Source organism: Bos grunniens, chromosome 6 (assembly GCF_055505025.1).
Source record: "Bos grunniens cultivar Pamir isolate PY7600 chromosome 6, Bosgru_T2T1.0, whole genome shotgun sequence".
Classification (NCBI taxonomy): domain Eukaryota; kingdom Metazoa; phylum Chordata; class Mammalia; order Artiodactyla; family Bovidae; genus Bos; species Bos grunniens.
Window position 1 is genome coordinate 81,731,426 of NC_141170.1, and position 18,809 is coordinate 81,750,234.

Consider the following 18,809-nt stretch of genomic DNA (forward strand, 5'->3'; position numbering starts at 1 on the left):
CTTCCATCATATCTCCCTTGTGATAACATATACAAGATAGTCATCCAGGAGAGTGAATAAGGATAAGAACACAATGTTCAGAAAATAAAATGAAAAGGCTAATATAATTAGTACTAATAACTAAAATTTTAGTGGAAAGATCACGTCACAGGCTCACAACTTCATAAAATAAAAAGAAGATAAAAATATCTTAATTTCAAAAAAGTAAAAGAGAACTTTTAAATATAACTCAATATTAATTTTCAAAAGGCATTAGAGTTAAAATGCTGCTCATATATTAGGGTGGAATGACAAGGAAATTGTCATTCGGTTCTTCCTTCCTCCTTCTCCCATCATGCTCCTTGCCTCTGTTCCTTTCTCTTACAATCATTATATGCTGAGTACATTTATTGGCACTGGAATTCAGCCAGGAACAGGTCACCTGGAACTTCAGAGATAGTCCTTGATCTGCTACCTTTGACACTGCAGGGAAGACATATTAATCAAGTTTGAAGGATATAATTAAAAGACAAAGAAATCAATTTTTATTTTTCACTCAAATGACAAAAGTAATCTTAGTCTAAGTGATTTAACAATCAGAGATTTTCAGTCTCTGTACCTTACATTAAAAATATCCCATCTCTTCTTCTGAGATGGCATCTGATTGCTAGTAATCACATTTAAAAATTTTCTCATAGATATAATCCCATAATGATACTACTAGCAATGACTGCTAATTCTGTTTAGCAGAAGTTTTTACTATTTTTGCATCTTCATTCTTTTAAAAGCCAAACTGCTCTTTTTCTGTCCAAACCAGAAATATTTAGATTTTTCTAACTTTAAATTTGAAATTGTTAACATATACTTTCATTCTGAAATATTTCAAGTCAAGAAGATTTGATAGAATGAGGTATCAGTGTACATTTCATCAGCCCTTTCCTAGAGCTTTCATAGCAAAGTACCACAAATTAGGGGGCTTAGAACAACAGAAATTTCTTGTCTCACAGTTTTAGAAACAAGAAGTTGAAATCAAAGTGTTGGCAAGCCTATCCACCCTCTGAAATCTGTAGAGAAGGATCCTTTTTGGCCTCTTTCTGGAGCCTTTGGTGGCAATCATTAATGTCCCTTGGCTTAGAGATGCACCATTCCAATCCTCCATCATCAAGTGGCCATTTTCCCTCTAGACAGGTTTGTCTCTGTGTCCAAATTTCCTCTTTTTACATATTGGATTAGGCCCACTCTAATGACCTCCTTTTAATTTGATTACCTCTATAAAGAACCTATCTCCAATAAAATCACGTTGTGAGGTACCGAACTGTAACATAACAATTCAACCTGAAATGGCCCCCAACCAAACTGATACATTTTTATTGACCATTGTGTTAAACAACTAGGCTTACTGAACCACTCTACTCTGCACTGTGTAAACCAGCTTTTTTTGGTAGAAAGTTTTACGGACTTTTGAAAGTCAATCTAAAAATTCTACAACTATAATTTTTCTTCATTGTTCATGAAGAAGAGTCCTGAATTAAATACAAACTCTTAGGTCCAATTTTTTTTAATGTGGAAATTTCCATCACTTTGAAAAGAACTTGACAACACCAGAAAATTAATAAAGGAACATTAGCAATGGCACCCCACTCCAGTACTCTTGCCTGGAAAATCCCATGAACGGAAGAGCCTGGTAGGCTGCAGTCCATGGGGTCGCTAAGAGTCGGACACGACTGACTCATTTCACTTTCACTTTTCAGTTTCATGCATTGGAGAAGGAAATGGCAACCCACTCCAGTATCTTGCCTGGAGAATCCCAGGGACAGGGGAGCCTGGTGGGCTGCCGTCTATGGGGTCGCACAGAGTCGGACACGACTGAAGCGACTTAGCAGTAGCAGTAGCAGCAGTAAAGCACAGAACTAGATTCTTAGCATGACCTATTCTTTTATATCCAAATGACTTCAGCACCTGGTTATGATGAGAAAGGTACAGTTAAGGCACTGGGAAATGTTAAGTTAGCTCTACCATGAGGAAGAATAATGGTAAACTGTTGAGTTTAAAAAACATTTATCAAGTGCAATTGTGTGTAGCTATACCAGGCAATGTGAGGATGCGAAGTTAACTACAACATGGGCCTACCTTTAAGGAATTTATTTCCCCAAAAGAAGAAATAAGATAAATGTTAAGATATCTATTACACAAAATATTTTTAAAAAACAGAGGAGGCAAAGACAGATTCCAGTGGAAAATGAGAGAAAATAAAGTAGAACTTTTAAATAGAAGTATATTTCCAACAGTCAAAGATAGAATAATAGTGATTAAAATAGCTGTTTTAGATGTTCCATGGTATTTTTAAGTATTAAAATAATAGTATTTTCGTGGTGGAACACTGTGACTTAGGTTTTTAAACTGAAATCTTAAATTTTCATGTCTTGAGAAGTAGCCAAATGATTAAAATTTTGAATTGAACCAAGCATTCATTTTTAAAAACATTTCCATTTCCCTATAGTACTAATGAGGACAAAGAAAATGACAATGGACAAAGCAAGCATCTATAACAAGATGATTTTTACTCTATCTCAAGAACCAGAAGTATGGTAGTATTTAAGTTTATGTAAGTAATTAAGAATCAGAATTTCTATCTATACATAATGAATTACAGAGATAAAGATGACCCAGAATACTTTATTTGAAACAAAAACTAGAGCTGACTATCAATTGAAACATCTTCAAATACACACTGGCATATGCCCTTAAATATGTTAAAGTTTTTCACAAAGGTGTCTTTAAAGTTATTAAACAAGAAATGGAATTAATGGATAACTTCTGTTTGGAGTTAGCATATAATTAGAGCTTTACCATTTCCCTGCTAGGGCAAGGTCAGAAGAGTTACAAAAATAACTCAATGTTGGTACAATTAACGGATTTTATTGTTAAAGATTGTAACACTTTTAAATCATACTCATTTTCTTCATTTTCATTTTGTTAGCTTCATTTTTATTTCATTAGCTTTTTATACAACATTTATTTTAATAATTTTTAATCTGCTGATATAGAGTGAGAGTAGTGGTAACCAGGCTGAAAGGTAGGTGGATGCCTGATTGCAGAAGCTACAAAAGAGTTCTAATCTGAGCATGATTAGAGTTTAAGGAGTGACATGAAGACTGAAAGAGAGCAGCAAGGTAAGAGATGCAGAGACCAAATGAAGTAGGTCCACTGATGCTTTTATCTGAATCACAGTAACATACATGATGGTGATGTATAAGAAATGGCTGGACATACTGAGAAAGACTGTGCCATGCATGGAGTTAAGTCTGCATTACCAACCACCTCGTCTTTGGTCCATTTCTACATACTTCACTGCCCCCATGTCCCAAAGAGAGCTTTTCTTTTTCAAAGATTTTTTAAAATTCTTGACTGAACTGTCCTTTTACAATTTTACTTGTACGTATCAATAACCTCAGATATGCAGATGACACCATTCTTATGGCAGAAAGTGAAGAGGAACTAAAAAGCCTCTTGATGAAAGTGAAAGAGGAGAGTGAAAAAGTTGGCTTAAAGCTCAACATTCAGAAAACGAAGATCAAGGCATCTGGTCCCATCACTTCATGGGAAATAGATGGGGAAACAGTGGAAACAGTGTCAGACTTTATTTTTCTGGGCTCCAAAATAACTGCAGATGGTGACTGCAGCCAAGAAATTAAAAGACGCTTACTCCTTGGAAGGAAAGTTATGACCAACTTAGATAGCATATTCAAAAGCAGAGACATTACTTTGCCAACAAAGGTCCGTCTAGTCAAGGCTATGGTTTTTCCTGTGGTCATGTATGGATGTGAGAGTTGGACTGTGAAGAAGGCTGAGTGCCAAAGAATTGATGCTTTTGAACTGTGGTGTTGGAGAAGACTCCTAAGAGTCCCTTGGACTGCAAGGAGATCCAACCAGTCCATTCTGAAGGAGATCAGCCCTGGGATCTCTTTGGAAGGAATGATGCTAAAGCTGCAACTCCAGTACTTTGGCCACCTCATGTGAAGAGTTGACTCATTGGAAAAGACTCTGATGCTGGGAGGGATTGAGGGCAGGAGGAGAAGGGGACGACAGAGGATGAGATGGCTGGATGGCATCACCGACTTGATGGATGTGAGTCTGAGTGAACTCCAGGAGTTGGTGATGGACAGGGAGGCCTGGCGTGCTGCAATTCATGGGGTCCCAAACAGTCGGACACGACTGAGCAACTGATCTGATCTGATCTGATCACTGGCTCCTCGAATTCCACATCTAGAAGCTAACCCATCATTCCCACCCACAGCCTGCTGCTGCTGCTGCTAAGTCGCTTCAGTCGTGGCCAACTCCGTGTGACCCCATAGACGGCAGCCCACCAGGCTCCCCCGTCCCTGGGACTCTCCAGGCAAGAACACTGGAGTGGGTTGCCATTTCCTTCTCCAATGCATGAAAGCGAAAAGTGAAAGAGAAGTCACTCAGTCGTGTCTGACTCCCAGCGACCCCATGGACTGCAGCCTACCAGGCTCCTCCATCCAGGGGATTTTCCAGGCAAGAGTACCGGAGTGGGGTGCCATTGCCTTCTCCCACCCACAGCCTATATCCACAGCCTATACACACGCTATTCCTCCTGGATTCCGCATCTCACCTAAGACGGTTCTGTCTTCCATAGCACCCAAATGAAAACTTCAACCTTTCCTAGTTGGTCACCCAGTCCAGTATAACTCACCTTCCAAGAATCCCTAGAAACTACTCTTATTTTCCATTACCACTGGTAATCAAGACTCATGCCTTTTCTTGCCTGGACAACATGATCATTCCAAATGGGTTTCCCTGCTTCTTTGGATCTTCTTCCTCCTCTCAATAATCCACTTTTCATCCTGCTACTAAAGACTTTTCTTAAATGCAAATATGACTTCATTAGGGCTTTGCTTTACATCACTGAATATATTTTCATTTGTCTTCAAAAATTAAGGAGGAAAACTCCTTAATGTGACTTATAAGGTCATCCAGGTTCCAGCTCCTGCTCATGCCTAGAGCTTCCTCTCCCACTGTGTTCCCATGTGTGCTAAGAGGCCAACCTGCCAAACTGGTGCCTTGTAATATCCTGAACAGCCCTTGTTCTCTAACAGCCTTTGTCATGCTATTCCCTTGCCTAGAATGTCCTTCTCTGGGTTCCCCACTGTATTAAATTTCCTGTTGTTGGAAATGTACATTGATACCTCAAATTATCACAAACTTAGTGGTATAAAGCAACTTTACTTTCATTTCTCTCAAAATCTGGAGACCAAAAACTGAAATCAGTTTCACTGGGCTAAAGTCAAGGTGTCAACAGATCTGGTTCCTTTAAGGAGCTCCAGGGAAGAATCCATTTCCATTCCTTTTCCAGCTTCTGGAGACTATGAACAGCCCTTGGCTGGTGTTCCCTTCCTTACACATGACTCTAGCTTCTTGTTTCCATCTCCTCTTCTGTTATCAAATCTCACTCTGCTTTCCTTTTATAAGGACACTTAGGATTACATTTAGGAACCGCCTGTATCATCTGGGATACTATTTTCATCTCAAGATCCTTAATTTCATCTGCAAAATTCCTTTGCCATAGAAGGTAATTTTCACAGGTTCCAATGATAGGACCTGAGTCAGCCTATAATGCCTAAATTTTTCTACCTCCACCTTTCTAGACATAGTTTAAATGTTTTCCTCTCCTCTGGGAGACTTTCTTAGATTCTATTCTCCATTACTATCCCCAGTGACTTACAACTGGGTATATCTCACTAAGATGAGCAACTGTCTGGATTTGGCTGGAACGGAGGGGTTTCCCAGTCAAAACTAGGACTGGGCTTTCAGTGCTAAAACCAGAACACTACCAGGCAAATGGGGATGAGTCAGTTACCCTAAGTCCTCATTTTTCTTCCCACATCACACTCTAGCACTCATCACCCTGTATTATGATTTATAATTCTCAGTTCTCTTTCATACTCTTTCGCTAGACTATGGGCAGGAATAGGCTGCTTTACTGCAGATCTTTATGTCTCAGTTTCTGGCACACAGCAGATAAGCAAATGAATGTTAATGGAGTTTGTGGCTCAGCCCTGCAGTGGCAGCCAATCTAGGCAAAATGGAAATTTTTATCCTGTGACTAAAACAAAAACAAAACAGAACAGGACACTAAACACCCATATGGTGTGCTATGTTCCCTTGGATATGTTTTCTTCTCTCATCTGCATTTGCAAATTTCAGTTGAACTAGACACAGTTCTTTGCAAGAATCCAAATATTCACATTGCAGAACACACTGTCTTCAAATAAACACAGGCTCTATTTATAGCTGATTGCTTTGCCACTTTCTGGTCTTGCCTGTTTCTTGAATGCTCCCTTGCCATAAACAAAGCAAACTGAAAAGAGGTTTTCTGGGCATCCTATGAGATTTCTTTATTCTCTTAAACATTGTTAAAAAAAAAAACTGACCCATTCTGGGAATTTACATCCTTGTTGTCAGCTGGAGAACCAGAGCTGTGACTCTGTGATATCATTTCTCATTACCTACACCCAACTTTGTTTATCTTTACTTAAATTCCTTGGGAAAGGTGCCTTGCATCTTTCCCAGAGTTCATGGAAATGTAACTGAGTAAATATTAGAAAGTAAGATTCAGATAAAGACATCATTTAGCCAAAGCTATTAATTCTACAGTGTCTGTTGAGAAAAAAATTTTCTATTTCTGAATAGTAAATATATTTACATCCTGATATCAGTTATAACTGTCCTGATAGTTATAGCACTGATTGGAATGATTTCCATTCCAATCAAATGAATGGAAACCCTGGACAGAATAAGAAAGGGGGCAAGAAAGAAATATACTGTTTGCCTATATTTTTAAAAAGAAAAAGTAGAAACTCAAAACCTATTTGTATTGCACAGAAAGCTGTGTAAGAAGAGACATTCCTGATGAATGAGAAAATGGAACTTTTAAATGAAGGCGACCATATTTTATCAATATATACCTAGATCTACAATGATAAGCTCTGCCTTTTATATGGAATTGAATCACATCAACAAAAATAAAGAATTCAGTATAAATTAGAGGGAAATATTTGGAAAAGCCCTCCCCCCACCCAAAATATAACAATGTAGTTAAAAGTAGATATATTTTAGTTTGGAAAGATATCTTAAACTCTGCTTAAGGTTTATAAATCTTGTCTTCAGCATACAATAAGAGAAGAAAGCTTTAAATGATTTTCCTTAAGAATATTATAGTTAAGTGAGTTAATTTGAATTCTTCCCTGAATAGTGATAATCCATAAGGAATAAGATGGAGCTACTCAAATGCAGCCACTGAAGACCTGATTTGAATCCTGGTTGACAGCTCTTTAAGTTCACCTATTATTTACCCACAAATAAGTCACTACAATTATAATTTACCTCTAAACCCAATGATGAGTCATCTATCAAAAGACTACCAATTGGTTTTTACTACCTAGTGACATGCAAGGCTGAAATTTAAAACCAGCTCTATAGAGAAAACCACATTTTTTCAGTTTCTGTTGTTAATATATCAGGATATTAAGCTATTCAAAAGGAAATGTCTCCTCTATTTTTCTACAGTCTGGCTTTCTGGTTACCCTGCTCCATCAGATTAAAATTGAAAACTGAGATTAGTAAAGCTTGTTTAGATAATCTCTTTCATCTAACCACGAAATAAATTGGAAGGCTCAACTAAGGACATGTTAAATGTTAACTTTTATCAGGAATTGAGGCTGAAAGTTTTACCAGAACAGAGAAGTTACGTTGTGTGAACCCACAGTTACTGCCCTCTATTGTGTTTACAGAATACGGGGTAGCATTAATAATCCAAAATGGCTAAAAATCCACAAATAATTTGTCTTCACAATATTTTTTGTTTCGTTTTTATTTTTTTGATTTCTGATTCTCTAACTAGTGAGGGTTTTACTGCTCTGAGTCCCTAATATCTTATCTTAGAGCTTTACGATTTTAGAGTTGGAATGGATCATGTAAGGCAGTGGCTCCCAGATTTTTAAATAACATTAACTAGTAAAAATTTCCTTAATTTGGTAACTGATTTAAAGTTGCCAACTTTGTATTTTTGCCTTGGTACATTAAAAAACAAGGCAGAACAAATAACTACCAACTATCATCAGCATCACTTCATAAAAGAAAGAATATTTCCACTCCAAAAGAGAGTAGAAGGCTATAAACTTGAGGGAAGAGAGTGGGAGAGACAGAAAGATATACTTGAAAACATCTGATTATCTAAAAAACTTATCAACTGCTTTTCCTTTTTATAAGAGACTGGGTAGAATTTTGTCCAAAATGAACACTGATCCACATACTACAGTTTGAAAACCAATGATCTAATTTCCTCTCCTAACCTTCAGCTGAAGAAATTAAAACTTGGGGTCACTTAGCCAAGTTCTCTGTATTAATTACAGTTAGGGGAGAGAGAGAAAGAGAGAGAGGGAAATTTATTTTAAGGAATTGGCTAATGTGATTGCAGGGAATGGCAAGTCCAAACTCTGAAGGCCAGGCCATCAGATGTGAGTCAAAATGTTCAAAACTCATACAGAATTTCTATGTTGCCATCTTGAGGCAGAATTCCTCCTCCTTCAGCAAACTTCAGCCTTTGTTCTTAAGACCTTTAGCTGATTAGATGATGTCCACCTATGCTATGAAGAGTTCTACTTTACTTTTTATTTTGATTGTGGAAAAATATACATAACATAAAACTTACCATTTTAACCATTTTTATGTGTCCAGTTCAGTGCTGTTAGGAACATTCACATTGTTCTATACCCATTACTACTACCCGTCTCCAGAACTTCATCCTCCCAGAAAATCTGATTTACTAAAAGTCAACTGGTTATAAAAGTCAATCATATCTTTAAAAAAATACCTTTGCAGTGACATCTAGACTTGTGTTTGACCAAACAACTGGCCACCATACTCTAGTAAAGTTGATACAAGAAAGTACTCATATCAGTCACAGACTTGATTAGTTTTGGGTGACCAAGTCTCCTGACTTCGTTTAGTATGTATTTTATCCTTCTCCACCTAACCCCACTCCATTTACGCTAATGCTTCTTCTTTTATATACCATTAAAAGTCATTTACAGAATTAAGCAAGATGGCTTATATTTTTTAAACCTGATAATACCAGGTACATAATAAGATTATAAAAACTAAAACTTTATTCTTAGATCAGTAATGATTTATAAGTTATAGTTATAGTGCCATAGTGTAATACATTCCCATATTCAAAAGAAAAGTAACAATTTAAGGCAGTGAACTAATTTATCAAAATGACAGGTGATGCAAAAATTAAAATATTTTATGATAAATTTATTTTATTTTTATAATAAAGCTATTTTAAAAGCATTATGCAAAATTATATGGACATAGTTATCTCAAAAAAATAAATTATATATAAAAATATGTCTGAAAGATATAAAGCACTATTCTAAAATAATAATGGTTATATCTGATAATAACATTATAGATACATTTTTCCTTTTAATACTTTCTTAGTTTTTAGTCTTTTTAACAATGTTCATGTATTCACTTTTTGTAATCATAAAAATCAACTATACTTTTAAACCCTAAGAATAAAAATAAATCTAACATTATGTTTGTGTCAGTATGTTATGCCAACATGCTCTTAAATTTTTTTCTAAATAACATAGATGTGTCCATTCAAATAAGTTGACGTTTTCATTTTGGTTTCATCTTGGTTGAATGGTTTGATGAAAGTCCAAATCACATGCCAGTGAGCAAACTCACTGACCCACATGACCCTGTTCTGAAAAAATTTTTTAACTATATAATTGTGTTTCATCAACATTGAGGAGCAATAACTTTGGGAAGGAGGGAGTTTGGGAAGTTGATCATTTCTTGACCAACATTTGTGTAAAATGCATGTGCCAGAAATTCTAATGAAAAAAAGGAATCTGACGTCAAACATTTCAGCCAATTATACTTTGTACTCTAGAAACACTTCCACGGGGAGAAGACCATCAATTTGAGTGGATGTGTATTTTCTGTTTTCACAATGCAATGTAGGCAGATTATAAAATAATAAATGTGTATGCAACTGTGTGAGTTTTTAATGTTTAAATGTGAATAATAAGGATCAAGCTTGTTTTCAAGTTAATGGAACTTAGAAGTCAGACAGAAAATCATGCATTTTATTTCACTTCCCATGAGTCAGTTTTAAAAAGAATTAAAAGCTCAAACAACTAAAAAGTTTACAGGAAAGAAAATGGGATCAACAGTGTCAAATTCTGTCCTGAGTTCATCTCATATTAAAGAGCAAACAGATGCCTGGCCGTGTTAATAGAACTGTGGATCACAGTAATGAATAGCCTCTACGAAGATTAAATGGGTTGTTTTTTGTTTTCTTTTCAGTATTATTTATTTTAAATTTTATCACAAAAATTTTAAAAAGAAAGAAAAGTACATAAGAGTAGAAAGGAAGAGTATAATATAGTTACAGTTGGGAATATTTGCTTTGCAAGTTTCAAAAATTCAACCCAAGTTAGCTTAAGGAAAAGGAGAATTTATTGCTTCATATATCTGAAAAATCAAGGGAAGTGCTGGCTTCAGCTGTGGCTGGATCTGGGAACATACATGATGTCATGAAAATCTAATCTCCCGAACCTGCTTTCCTCCATTTTATTTTATTTTTGCTGGAGTATAGTTGCTTTACAATGTTGTGTTAGTTTCTGCTGTACAGCAAAGTGAATCAGATACATGAATACATAGAACCCTTCTTCCTTGGATTTCCTTCCCATAGGTCATAACAGAGCACTGAATAGAGTCTCTTCCTTTTAAATTCTGTTACTCAAAGTTCTCATTTGAAAACAACAGAAAACAATTATGACTAGTATAAGCAGAAATTTTTATTAAAGGATTTTAGCTAGCTCACAGCATCATCAGAAAGACTTGAGAAACTTTTAGCCAGAAACACATCCCAAGAGAGGAATAACAGCAAATTCTTCCTAGAGCACTTGTCCACATATGTTCGACTGGGAAACAAAAAGAAAGATGATAAATCATCTTTTAAATAGCAAAATACCAAATCTCCCTCACTAGCAGTTACCTAGAATCTTATTAAATATCACCAATGACAGGTATCACTCTCTGTAGAATCTACAGTATGTAGGTAAGATAATGGATTCTGGAACCGGATTGTCCTGGTTCAAATCCCAGCTATTCTACTCAAACAACCATCTGACTTTGACCAAATTACTTAACATCCTGTGCCTCAGTCCTTTATTTGTAAAATGGAGGTAATACAGCCAATGGACAGCCATGTGGGCTTCCCATGTAGTCCTAGTGGAAAAAATAATCTGCCTACCAAAGCAGGAGACATAAGAGACCTGGGTTCGATCCCTGGGTTGGGAAGATCCCATGGAGGAGGAAATGGCAACCAACTGCAGTGTTCTTGCCTGGAGAATTCCATGGACAGAGGAGCCTGGTGGGCTACAGTCCATAGGATTGCAAAGAGTCGGACTCAACTGAAGCGACTTACCATGCACGCACACAAGGAGAGCTGTGTCCACATTTCCAAGTAGCTTCTACGGTTTAAGGCTGGTCACAGATTTGCTGTCCACAGACAAAGGTGTTTTGTTTACCCAGTTGACTTACTCTCCTCACTCATGTCATGTGATTCCAAGGAGGAGCCTCCCCAAGCCTCTTACACAAATCTGTTAGTCACAATACAGTTGCAACTGAAAGACAATTTAGTACCAATGCACTTTTATTGTCAGTTTCCATATTTGACTTAGCAATTTTTACTTTTTACTAAACTGTTCTCATCATGCTAAATATTGAACCTGTGGCAGCAAAGCTGATTACATTCATAGGTACTATGAGACGTACATTGTTCTCCCCTACCATAAAATCATTGTCAAGCACCTTCAGTGGGGAATGGTCCTAGGCAGTTGCTATGCATCAGTGAACAAACAGAAAAACAGTCCTGCTCTCCTAGGGCATATATTCCAACAAGGAAGTAAGAATGATATGAAAAGATTTCAGAAAGTTCTTTAAAATATCATGAATCGATGCTGTGAACTGAGATAGCAGAATCCAACATAACTAGGACATGGAATCCAATATATTCAATAATTCACGTCTGACTCATTCTGAGTTACTGCCAGTACTAAGGAGCTACTGAGATTGCTCATAAATAAATAAGAGTCAATCTTTCCAGTTCATCTAATAACCATTCATTGTTCACTGAAATTCTGCAAAGAAAAAAATCACTCTGGATGCCTATTAATTAACTAATTAATAAAACTCTCCCTCCCTCACAAATTCTGATTAATGTGAAGCCCACATCAAACTCATATTAGTAAGTTCTGCTTATGTTACTCATCTTGATTTTGATTGCTTGTCTAAGGCTAAGCAGTTAAAGTAATAGCAGTTCCTGAATGATAGAAGTTATCATTAAACAAATTGGTTAAAATAGGTCCACATTTTTAGGCGTGTATTAAGTTATATACAACTGCGATCAGAAGCATCACTCAAAAGCAAAGAAAGTTTCTTTTCATATGAAAAGAAATACTTTGTTTAATGTGTGTAGGGATAAAATAGTCTTCTAAAAAGATGGTTAAACTGGTTAACTAAAAGATTCTTGATTCCTGAATACCTTGATTAGATGAGTTTGGCTATCCATATTTGATTAGCAGTGGCTGGAGAGAGATAAATTGTTCTGTATAATAAACAAAGACCAATGTTTATTTGTAGGGGTCTGAAAGATAGGACATGAGAATCAAAGAAGAGAGGTAGAAGAGGGGCAACTAAGATGAACAAATCTCTGGTAATGGGACAGATAGCTTGTGGGGACTTGATTATTTTTTTAAGCCTCTTCTTTTTGTTGTGTCTTTAATACACACAACATATATGAAATATAAATGTAAAATTCAATGAATTATCACAAAATAAATTCCCATATAGCCACCACCTGAACCAAGAAGTAAAATATTATGAAACTAAGAGTTGATTTTTTGAAAAGATCGACAAAATTGACAAACTTGTAGATAGACTAAAAAAAAAAAGACTCAAATAACAAAAATCAGAAAGAAAAAAAGAGTAATTACAAAAATAAAAAGGATTATAGGTATCTACTATGAACAATTATGTGCCAACAAATTGGATAACTTAAAATAAATGGATAATTTATTAGAATCAGAAAGAAATTTAAAAAAAATTTGAACTGACCTATAACCAGTAAGATTTAACCAGTAATCAAAATTCTCCAAAAAACAAAGATCCAGGACCAAAAGGCCTCAACTATAGAATTCTACCAAACATTTAAAGAAGAATTAATACTAATCTTTCTTAAGCTCTTCCAAAGAATTTAAAATGAGGGCACACTTACAAACTTCTATGAGGCCAGCATTACCCTGATACCAAAGCCAAAGATATTACAAGATAAGAAAATTATAAACCAATATCCCTGATGCACATAGATGCAAAAATTCTCAACAAAAAAATACTCAGTAAATCAAATTCACCTTAAAAGGCTTATACACCACAATTAAGTGGGTGTTATTCTTAGGATGCAAATATGGCTCAACCTACAAACAATAATCAATGTACTACATTATATTAACAGAAAAAAGGATAAAAATCCCATGATCATCTCAACTGACGCAAAAATAGCATTTGACAAAATTAACATGGTTTCATGATAAAAAAAACATTCAACAACTGAGAGTAAAAGATTACCTTAAATAATGATAGTCATATATGATAAGCCCACAACTAACATCATATTCAGTGGTGAAAAACTGAGAGCTTTTGCTCTAAGATCAGGAACTAGGCAAGATGCCTACTATCACCACTTCTACTCAACACAGTGTTGGAAGCCAAAGTAGTTAGGCAATAAAAAGGTATTAAAGGCAAATAAATTAGCCAGGAAAAAGTAAAAGTACTTCCATTCAGAGATGACACAATCTTGTTTGTAGAAAAGCCCAAAGACGCTACACACACACAAAGCTGTTAAACTAATAAACAAATTCAACAAAGCTTTAGGATAAAACATCAACACAAAAATTACTTGCATTTATATACAATCTGAAAAGTAAATTAATAAGACAATCTTGTTTTTAATAGCATTAAAAAAAGCTATTTAAGAATAAATTTAACAAGGTGAAAGTCATGTATACTGAAAACTACAATATATTGCCAAAAGAAATTAAAGAAGCCCACAAATCAATGGAAAGACATTCTATGTTCATGGATCAGAAGACCTAATATTGTTAAAAATGTTTATAGTATTCAAACTGATTTAGACTCAATACAATCCCTACCAAAATGCTAATGATGTTTTTTGCAGAAATATGATGAAAAATCTAAAATTCATATGGAATCTCAAAGAACCCTAAATAAATAAAGTAATCCCCAAAAGGGAGAAGGCAATGGCACCCCACTCCAGTACTGTTGCTCGGAAAATCCCATGGATAGAGGAGCCTGGTAGGCTACAGTCCATGGGGTCACTAAAAGTTGGACACGACTGAGCAACTTCACTTTCACTTTCCACTTTCATGCATTGGAGAAGGAAATGGCAACCCACTCCAGTGTTCTTGCCTGGAGAATCCCATGGACAGAGAAGCCTGGTAGGCTGCAGTCCATGGGGTTGCACAGAGTCGGACACGACTGAAGCGACACAGCAACAACAATAATCCCCCAAAGGAACAAAGTTAGAGCCTTGCATTGTTTGACTTCAAACGTATTACAAAGTTTCAATAATCAAAACTGTGTGGTACTGGCACAAAAACAGACACATAGACCAATGGAACAGAATAGAGAGCTTAGGTATGGTATATTTAAAAGTTGTTAATCCTAAGAGGTCTCATCACGAGGGAAAAGATACATTTTTTCCTTCTTTTAATCTGTTTAAGATGCTGGATGTTAACTAAGTTTATTCTGGTTAATCACTCCATAATATATGTAAGTCAAGTAATTATACTGTACATCTTTAACTTATACACTGTTATGTGTCAATTATATCTCAATAAAACTGGAATAAAAAGTAATAGAGAGCTCAGAAATAAATTTCACATATATACTCAAATGACATTTAACAAGGGTGCCAAAACTACAATGTGAGGGAAGGATAGTCTCTTCAATAAATGTGTTGGCAAACTGGATATCCACATGCAAAAGAATGAAACTGGATCTTTACTGTATATTGTGTACAAAAATCCATTCAAAATGGAATAAAAACTTGAAACTATAGAAACCCTAGGAGAAAACACAGGAGAAAAACCTGATGGTGTTGGTCTTTGCAATGATTTCTTAGCTATGACATGAAAACACAGCCAACAAAAGTAACAGAGACAAATGGAACTACATCAAACTAAAAAGCTTCTGCATGGAAAAGGAAAGTATCAACACAGTGAAAAGGCAACCTACAGAATGGGAAAAAATATTTGAAAACCATTTATCTGATAAGGGATATGGCAACCCACTCCAGTACTCTTGCCTGGCAAATCCCATGGACGGAGGAGCCTGGTGGGCTGCAGTCGATGGGGTCGCTAGGAGTTGGACACGACTGAGCAACTTCACTTTTACTTTTCACTTTCATGCATTGGAGAAGGAAATGGCAACCCACTCCAGTGTTTTTGCCTGGAGAATCCCAGGGATGGGGGAGCCTGGTGGGCTGCTGTCTCTGGAGTCACACAGAGTCGGACACGACTGAAGCGACTTGGCAGCAACAGCAACAAAACCACATAACCTGATTTTGAAATGTGCAAAGGACTTGAATAGACATTTCTCTGAAGAAGATATATAGGTGGGCCAACAAGCATATGAAAAGATGCTCAACATCACTAATCAGCTGCTGCAGCCGCCAAGTTGCCTCAGTCGTGTCCAACTCTGTGCAACCCCATAGACGGCAGCCCACCAGGCTCCGCCATCCCTGGGATTCTCCAGGCAAGAATACTGGAGTGGGTTGCCATTTCCTTCTCCAATGCATGAAGGTGAAAAATGAAAGTGAAATCGCTCAGTCGTGTCTGACTCTTCACGACCCCATGGACTGCAGCCTACCAGGCTCCTCCGTCCATGGGATTTTCCAGGCAAGAGTACTGGAGTGGGATGCCATTGCCTTCTCCCACTAATCAGCAGGGAAATGCAAATGAAACCCACAATGATATCAGCTCATATCCATTAGGATGGCCACTATCAAGAAAATCAGAAAACAACAAGTACTAATTAAGTTGAGGAAAATAATAGAACCCACATGCACTGTTTTGAGAAAAAAATTATGTGGTCACTATAGTCTTGAGTTGGAGAAGGCAATGGCACCCCACTCTAGTACTCTTGCCTGGAAAATCCCATGGATGGAGGAGCCTGGTAGGCTGCGGTCCATGGGGTCGCTAAGAGTCGGACATGACTGAGTGACTTCACTTTCACTTTTCCTTTCATGCATTGGAGAAGGGAATGGCAACCCACTCCAGTGTTTTTGCCTGGAGAATCCCAGGGGCGGGGGAGCCTGGTGGGCTGACGTCTATGGGGTCGCACAGAGTCGGACACGACTGAAGTGACTTAGCTTAGCTATAGTCTTAAGTATACTTATCTTCCATTGTGGCAGATGATGCCAAACTGTTGTCCAAAGTGACCATACCAGTTTTACAGTCCCATCTGTTTGGGGACTCTGTAATCATCCTATTGGTCTATTGTCAACTCTTGCACCAAAAAAAAAAAAAAAAAAAATTTCAATTTTGTCACTTAACAGTAAATCTTTCTATCCAATAAAGCAAATCCTTTCACCTCATTTTTGTTCAATAGTATATACTCTGTGTCTTAGCATTTCCATTTGCATCTTAGATTCACCTTTTACCAAATAAGCTCTGGGAAACAATAATATGACCAATAACAGCAATCCCAACTATGTTTAATTTCATGAATATATAATGATACTCACTGGTTATCTATGGAGGGTATTAGGGCTTCAACAGATAATTTTGAAAGTTATTAAATAAAGGGAAAAAAATCAAGCATTTAACAACCCTTTTCTAAGTGAACTGTATCTCAAAGTAACCCAAGAGTTCATGAAAGTTTTTTATAGAAGCATTGCAGCTAATAAAGGAAGAAGTGTCAAAGAATTACAATATCACCATTTTGTAACCCCTAAAAAATAAATGATGTTCAATGACATTTAATATCACAAAAAGGACACATCTGGGTGTGGTGGATCTTTGAATACCACCGCCTATGAAGCGTTCTCATGAAAGGAAACCTGAATCTGATCAAGACTATGTCAGTTTCTGGGAAACACTGGAGAACTGTTAAAAGGCACCACAGAGATTCAACTAACAAATTCCAGGTTGGTACATTCTAGTGGACCAGTTTCTTCAACAAAAAAGTTGTGGGGCTGAAAGGGCTGGAGCAAAATAGATAGGAGAATTTATATATTAAAAGATACTTGAGACTTTGTTTTGGGGAAAAGTTCTCCACAGGTGTTTCTGAAAGTCTTGTGAGCAGAGATATTAACTGTTTTTTGTTGTTGTTGTTGTTGTTCTATACTATATTTCAAGGATGTTTTTATAGTGTACAGATTTGGAAGACTGAAATAGTGTCTTCTTCCAGAGCAGAGAGCAGGTATGGTTTGTGTCCACTACAATAATGACAATGTCTCCCTCCATGTTTGTGGCTGGCAGGTTAGCTTACAGCTTATTACAAAATTTTCACATTTCCTAAACTTGAAGTTCTTCATCTGTACACTATGTGCAGTGTGTACACTGTCTATATATGATGTCTGTCTGGCCACTCCAGAGAGGTAAAGAGAAACGGAGGGAGAGAGAGAAGTATCTAATATACAAATCTGTTTGTTTGGAATAGTATGCAATTCCTTTCTCCTCTGGTAGTCTACTATAGCCATTGAATGATGTGGTTTTGTGTAGGGAGGAAAGAAATATAAATTGGCAAAAGGATTAAATATCACATCTGGATCGTTATGGTGCAGAGTGTTTATTAAAAGATATTTACAACCTAAAAGCTGAGAGTTATGTTTTAGTCAGCAGACATATTGAGGACTCAAGCCCAAGAGTCAGCATTGCAAATAACCCTGGGAAAACTGCTCTGAGGAGGTGAGGGGGGAACTAGTATAGGAGTTTTGCAACAAAGAGCAGGAGGTAGAAACAAAAGATTACTGTTAATAAAAGAAAACTAGATGTCTCAAGTGAAGGAATTTAGCGGCTTTTCTATGTGTGGGAAGATGCAAGAGTCTGGGCTGAGTGAAATCATTCCTTTGATATGCACCTCAGCTTTCTGGGCCAATATCCTGTGTTTTCTCATCCTGAGTTTCCTCTGGGCTCACCATGGGGAGTGGCTGCAGTCTGATGATTGCTGGATGGCAGGTATTCTTTGTTTCCTTCCTGAGTGCCCTCAGGGCTTACCAGCTCACTGTTGGCAGTCATTGCAATTGCTGATGACTGTGACATCCTTTGTTTACTGATATGGCAGGCAATATTTTATTTCTCAAGAGTATGAGAACAGGAGCCCAGGAAATGGAAGAGTTCCTGAGAATTCACAGAAATGTTGGCTAGAGCTTTGGATATCCTCACTACATGAACCTCTGGATGGCATTTGGGTTCAAATATAAAGAACCATGCAAGTGACATGCTATTCAGTTCCTCGCCTGTTCTTTACCCATGCATTAAAAAACTTCTTTTGTTTGTGGTAATTTTAAACTGTGCTGCAAACACAATTATAAGAGCAAGTCAAATTTAGAGATAACAGAGGAAACTGAGAGGCTTCTGCTTAGACAGATAAAAAGGTAAGGAGGATGCTTCTAAGTCTGGTTTCTGTTTCTGTCTGTTTTT

At 36.8% G+C, this 18,809-nt stretch overlaps 1 long non-coding RNA gene across 2 annotated transcripts in view; it reads right to left on the reverse strand.

Annotated features, from left to right (window-relative positions):
* Nucleotides 1-10,857: 10,857 nt before the first annotated feature.
* The window catches only part of LOC147370935 (uncharacterized), a 54,901-nt gene continuing 46,949 nt past the window's right edge, over nt 10,858-18,809 (reverse strand). For both annotated transcript variants that reach the window (XR_015165638.1, XR_015165637.1), the window contains 2 exons: nt 11,510-11,708; nt 10,858-11,003 (listed from right to left, as the gene is read on the reverse strand). This is a non-coding gene — a long non-coding RNA (uncharacterized LOC147370935). The remainder of the gene's footprint in view (nt 11,004-11,509; nt 11,709-18,809) is intronic.